Source organism: Vicugna pacos, chromosome 26 (genome assembly GCF_048564905.1).
Source record: "Vicugna pacos chromosome 26, VicPac4, whole genome shotgun sequence".
Taxonomy (NCBI): Eukaryota; Metazoa; Chordata; class Mammalia; order Artiodactyla; family Camelidae; genus Vicugna; species Vicugna pacos.
The window spans coordinates 23,281,832-23,289,190 of NC_133012.1; positions in this window are offsets into that span (position 1 = coordinate 23,281,832).

Below are 7,359 nucleotides of genomic sequence, written 5' to 3' on the forward strand. Positions count from 1 at the left end.
TCATTTTCACAAAACTGAAAGGATATAATTATGTAGAGTGCTTAGCAAATACCCAGCATATAGGTACACTATAAAAACCATCTTCTTTCTTTCCTTGTACATCAACTTACATTTTCCTCTACATTCCCTGTTACTTGAAGTCAGGTCCTTCCTAAAAAAATTGACATAGCTCAGCATTTGAGTATTGTAGGTGCTAGGATAGTTTCTGGATTGTAGTCATGTGGTCACAGCCCTGTAATGCCCTTGTATTTAACAACACCATTTATTCTTCTGAGAGATCTATTGTGGGTCCATGATCTTCTGATCCACAGTTGATCACCAACTTCTGTTAACTCATTGGATCCTAAATATTGGAAAGTATTGATTTTTTTGATTGGAGTTTGCTGGCCATTTCTAAATCCTTCATGCTGTGGTTGAACCTCTGATATATTCCATATCTCTGACTTGGTATTCAGGACCCTGGGTTCTAGTCCCTAACCTGACTTTGTTCACAGCTCTATCTGTCTAAGCTTTTCTCAGGAAAAGCCCCTAGTGATGCTCCACTAAGTAGGCACCTTTCCATAGGATTCAATTACTTAATGCATGATGCTTCTGTATTGCTCTCAAATTCTTTTTCAACATGATGTTTTTTTAAAAAATCCAATTATTGATTTTCATATTATCATTTAAGCATTTGTTCTTTTTTTATTTATTCCCCTTGTCTATTTCTCAATGAACACTTTATATTTATCCAAGAAAACTGATACATGTCTACTATTATATCTGCCCAAATAATTGGATTTAAACTGGAAAGAAAAAATAACAGTATCTGCTAGTCTTTGGAAGAGGAGTGCCAGCATGTTCTCTCTGCGCATCACACAGCTGCCTAGGCGTCAATGGCTACTCACAATTTACTTGGTTGTATCCTGACTTGGGAAAACACTATCTTTCCTTCAACAGAAGACGTAAGACTAACTGAACATTTCCCAAGTGGCTACTCACTTTGCTTCGAGCAAAGTGCACAAATAATATTAGGTACAAGAACTGAGGATAGGGGGATAAAAGAAACAGAATGTACTATTTGGATGAATTCCATGTCTTGGTGCTATCAGGGCATCAAGATTTCTGTGATGTCAAAGGGGGAAAGTATTTGGATTTTCAATGAACAATTGTGTCCTGACCTCTTAATTCTAAAAAAAGTCAAGAAGTAGAAAACTGTTCAATCCAGATACATAGGAATGGTAAGGTGTTCTACCATGATACCAGTCCCCTCCACCTTTCAAAATCGAAGCATACGTTTCTCCAGATGCTGGGACCATTGACAACTGTACCACAGCGTTGTCTCTTCTGCTGATTGTCCACTGATGAGGAGATTTGCTTGCCAAAGATGATATCCCCTTTTCTGTGGTTACCTCGTTACAGGATATTGTGAAGTATAAAGATCCAGCTACCAGGCTTTAACCAGGGACACTTTTATAAATCATCCTGGCCCCAGAACCAACAGGGGGATCAACTAAAAGGGCTTTGCTGTCACCATCCAGCAGCCCAGCTTCTCCCTACTAATCCTGCTTTGTTTTCTTTGCCCAGGAGTTGATCCTAAGAGCACTCCCTATTAAATTCCCAGCACAGAAATCTTCATCTCAAGAGTCTGTTTCCCAGGGAACCTGACCTGCAACAATATGTGTATGGCATTTTACAGAAACGTAATGAAATTCCCTGTGTTGTTGTGCCACATGAAGGTTTTCAGGTGTCTCATGGGTTAATATCAGATAAACAACAATAGCCAGGTTTATTGTGATGCCAAAATTGTGATGAGAGAAAGCACTTGGTAGAAATTAAGGTAAGATGTAAAACAAGAGGTGATGTTCTGTTTACTAGAACCGTAATGGGAGATAAATATATCAGAATTAGATTAACAAGTTCATGATATGACTCAATGGAATTAAGCAACAATATTTTATTCTTGGAACCTGTGTCATGCTGTTTAGTTCATTAAAGGAAAATTAAATTTGAAGGTAAGAAGGAGAAAAACAATGTGATCAAAGATAAATCTAGCACATAAAATGAGTAGAATCTGAGGGATCTCCAAGAACAAATTCCATGTTCTATTCACTTCTAAGTTAACAACAGCACAGTAAGAGGCCATAGTAATAGTTAACCAAATATTTACTAAACCAGAATAAAGCAGGCCCTAGTCTCTCCATGTCATCCTAATCTTGGCTAGCATTCTGGTTGTACTTACTTACTCAGATTTTGGGAAAACACTTCTGATTAAATAAGGTACTACTTTCTGCTGTACATGATTGCCAGTGGACCCTTAGACAAATAAAAGATTCTTACATTTAGAGCGGTCACTCTAGCAATGTAAACTCTGATGAGAGTGAGCAGTTGAAAAACCTTACTGACAGAGTCCCCTGGCCAAAGGCACTGCTGTGGAAAGTGCAGGTTTTAGGGAGTATGTGCTATTATCTCCAGCCTTGAAGATTCATAAAACAGGTCTGAAAGCACCTCCACCCCAATTACATCCAATTAAGGTTCCTACTTGATGAAGTGCAATTTGTATAATAGGCTGTAAAGTAGAGCAAAATAGGCAGTCAATCATTAAAAATCAGATGCAATAACAAAGTCAGGAGTTTGAGGGAAATTATCTTAGGGAAAAAATGAACTGATATTTCACGTTTTTAAAAAGGCAACTGCAAGATACAGAAAATAGCTTGATAAATTTAACATTGCTTCTGGATTGGATATACTTCTATAAGAAATAAAAAATCCTGTGCCTGGGCATATTGTAAAGTGATACTTTAATTTTGATTCATGATAGACATCAGTATGCTTTACGCAGCGTCTGAGCAAGGGTAACGCTACTTCAAAGAGAAGAAATCTAAGTCTCATTTGCACTTGAGAGAAGGCACATGAAGGACTTCAGTCAATATAAAGGAGTTCATTGTATTTCTGTGTTAAGTATTTGATATACTCTCTTGGAAGTTCAGTCACATACTTCATTTGCATGAAGAGTTTTTCTTAAATGTCAGAAGTGAAATATGACAATAAGTTTTCTCTTTGATTAACACGTTCAAAATTTTGCTTGACCTTAAATGAAGATATGCAATAATAACTCACTTCAAAAATGTGAATTTGGTCTTTATAAACTGAAACAAAAAATCCATACTGACAGTTAAGATCAGAGTGCCTTACCTTGTATGTATAGATCCAGTGCTAAAATATATATTTTGCCATCTTTCAGACATTTTCTTATATTGCCATTATTGAAATTCATTATTCAAAGTAGATCATTGCCTTTTAAAAAATGTCTTTGTGCTTTACTAAATTCATGAGCCATCTCTGTCTAAGACATAATGTAAGAGGCATGTGTCTGGTAGTAATAAAATTTAAATAATATTATTTTATAGGAAGCAATTACATAATGAAGCTTTCTTATAACTGCAATAAAGCATAAAATGCCTATTGCCATATTCGTGCACATATCTACATTGTTTTGTGTGTGAGTGTGTATATACCCACACATGTATAATTACATTATAATTACTGATGGTTCCAATGGTTTTTAGAGGAGTAGGAGATCATTATATTGGGAGACTGTTCATATTTAGATGTTTGGTAAGTACTCTGAATACATGTAAATATAATATATTCAGCTAATACGAAAAATTGTCCTCACTGTTATAGAATGTCTAGTGACTATATTTTAATATTCCTATACCCAGAAAACATAAACAAACCTGGAGAGGTGTAAGTATATTCAATACGATCTTAAATTCGCTTAGTAATCCATGTTTATACTCCATTATGCATAGCTCTAGTCCATTCTTAAATGCAAGCTATTACTTCATGTTTCTTACATGCTTAACCCGGTTTGAATGAATTAGCAATTCACTGGTTAGTTATTATCCAGTCATTAAAAAGGATTCATTCCTTAATTTTATGCTTGCACACAGTCAACTATTCCTGTGAGCTGCTTAAGAAATGTTCAGAGGGAAAGAAAATGCTGACCAGCATCCCCCAACTCTGTCTCCACAGACCAGGTTCTGAATTGCCTCCACTTCAAATACGTATAGAAGAGTCAAGGAAGCCCTGAGTGTGTGTTAAGTCTTGTGCTGTTTGTTTCCAGTGGTTACACTGTACCAGCTTCCACTGCTGAATGGGAAAGTGTATCTCCCTAGCCTCTCTCTGCCCTAAGCAAAAATTATGTACATTCTTGAATCTCTCTAGTTTTCTTTATGATAGGTTAATTAGGTTCAGCAATTCTTTATCTCATTAAAAACTGACTTTAAGTCCCGCTGGGAATGCTACAGCTCTTTAAAGACAGTGAAGAAAGTAAAAATACTCACTATTCTAATTAATAGGAAAGGTATATGTTAGTTAACTCTAAAGGTATGTCCTCTCCCCTCATGTGTTCCCTTCAGCAATAGCATAACCTGAATGAACCCCTACTTAGCACACTCTCCTTCTCCTGAAAAAATCTGCTATCCAGTTCCTCTTCATTGTTAAATCACTACTCCTTACAAGCCTCTTTTCAAAGACCACTTCCTTTGCTAGATTTCTCATCCAATGTAGCTGTCACCTAAAACTTTACCGTCTCTATATTTAAAGTGTGAGCAGAGGAAGCCTAGTAGTACCCTTTCCCAAAATAAGTAAGATAATATGAGAAACAGAGGTAACACAGTGTTACAGATGCTAAGTTGAAAAGATAACTCTAGAAAGAGAAGCATGAAAAAGCAAAGATGTGTTAAGTCAGACAAGACGCAGAACCAGTGGTGAGGAGCAGACAAGGCTTTAGTGATAAATGGCACTGTGGCACTTTGATCAGTTTTATACGGCAGATTCCACACAAGACTCCATTTTAAGAAAAGCTTCCTTGAACTTAAAGCAAAACAAAAGTTTGTGAAATAATCACATAGTAAAAGGGTACTGTAAAAGTGGTCATAAACTTGGGGTTGCTACACGGTACCTATCTTCATTAACTCGCTCTTTGATTTTGTGCTTGAATCACACAGTGAGGAATTCAAAACAGACTGGCCTTGAGATGTCTTACATTCATGATAGAATTTTGATTATATGAGACGCAGCATAACACTAGTTAACTGCACAGACTTTGGTGATAGTCTACTTGGATATATATTTTGGTTTTAAGATTTACTGGCTGTATGACCCTCAAAATTTTACTTAACCTTTCTGTGCTTCACTTTCCTCTTTGGTAAAATGTTAAAAGGATCCAACATATAGTCTTATTGTGAGAATTAAATGAATATTTAAAAAAAAAAGACTTGAAATATTCTGACATGGTAGGTGATATATGTTTGCTGTTAATCACAGCCATATCATATAAAAATTCAGGTTCAGTAGAAGGGCAGTATAAACTCCAGTACTAAGGGTTAGAGGAGTGAAAGGAATTTGTTACTACTTCCACAAATCCCTCAAACAGCAAATCACAATGAAACCCTCATAGCGAAACATGATGATACACATTCAGCACTGGAAGCAACCTATAAAATCTAGTAAGAACTGAACCAATCCTGCTGTCTTACAATGGTTCCCACCAAGTGCAAGTTTCAGCATAGACTGGGAGAATTAAATCATAATGTCCCAAGGGATTGAAATATGTTTACAGATACTTTCTTGAACTAGCTGGACCATGAAAGAGAAAATCATGAAATAATTTTGTTTCCCCCCCACCATTCTTTTTCAAGTCTATGATTTTGAAATTCTTGTCTCTGGTTTTGGGAGAAAATATGGGGCAGAAGGTGAAGATTTCCAGTCGCTCTCCTTCAGATTTTCAGAAATTAGCAATATAACCCAATGTAGATGAAATGGGAATCACTATTCCGATTAAAAAGTCCCCACTCCCTCAGAGCTCACTCATTCCATTCATTAAGAAAAAAATAAGTGGCAACATTTTAGTAGTCCAAGGCCAATTAACACATCTTGCCTGGTTCAGTGATGTGATATTTCAACAGTATACCATTTTTAATCTTAATTACATTTTATATTACTTGAGATCTAGAAACTACATTTTTTTTATTTCACAAATTTAAATCTCCTAATTGCCAAATTCACATTTTCTGTATAAATGAACACACACAAATCATTTTTACTCGAATAAAATCTAATAAATACAAATGACAAATGATTCTTTTACATAATGGTAAACTGAATTGTAGATGTGGACAGCTGTTAAGTATATATTCTAAACAACTATATGGAGAAGAGAAAGCTAAGTTTTCAAAGGCTTATTTTTATGTTTAAATATATAAGCGGATTAATAGCACTGCTTTTAGGCCTTGGGGCCTCAAACTATCTACTGCATCAATCAACAGTGTGTCTAATTCTCAGTATTTGCACATACAGTGGTTATACAAGTTCAATTACTTGTAGCAGGTAAAACAACATTTAATATGCTTGGTAACATCATAATTAATAATAGATATGTTCTTTTAATCTGTTTGGAGGGTATGCTCAGTTTTGACAATGTCTTTACTACATTCTGCAGCTATTTGTTTGGATTATAAGCAAAGGATGGATGAGAACATATTTAATTTTTATGTACATGTGGAATCTAGAGAAGGATGATGTTAACCCTTGTTAGCAAAAGGTTCAGAATCATAATGAGTTTTGTGTGGGTTAGCAAAGAAAAAAAATTCATGGTTTGTTTAATATCTTTGATTCAGGATTTTATACATTTTCCTTAGTATGGCTTTTTTCATCATTATCATGATCAAATAGGAAGAGACTGATATCTCTAAAATAGAATGATCTTTTTTGATTTCCATGTTAAAGATAATTTTCAGATAATGACATATTTGGTGATTAAAGCAAAACTTTTATTGCAATATTCCTAGAAACTTTCTTTTCTGGAATGGAAACTTAATACTCATTGTACTTAGTTCCTCAGTTGTTCAGCCATTTTCCATTAAGTATGACTGATCCTATTTTGTAAAAACATCTTCAATGGAACAAAAAAAATCTTCAGAACTATCTGGTTTATCAGAAATTAAAATCCCTATATAGGGGTTTTCTGCCTCCAACATGACAGGCTATGTCCACTGTGGGCTGTCTTTCCTACTGATTAAAACTAAAAACAATAAAATGCATAAAAGGCGTATTTGAGGAGACTGAAAAATAAATAAGGGCAGGAAACGGGTCACAAAGGGGTGAGTTTCCTCTTTTTTTGTTCTCTTTTCTCTTATGTTTGCCCCAAAGACAGAATCCAGTAATAGTTGCAAAAAGTGGCAGTAGAGTGAGAGGAAAAACTCAAAACAAAACAAAACTAGCGGAACTGAGGAAAGATAAGTGTGTGGGCCTGAGAGTGTAGACAGCTAAAAAAGGGGATTCTCCAACTATATACATTAACCTACACTGACC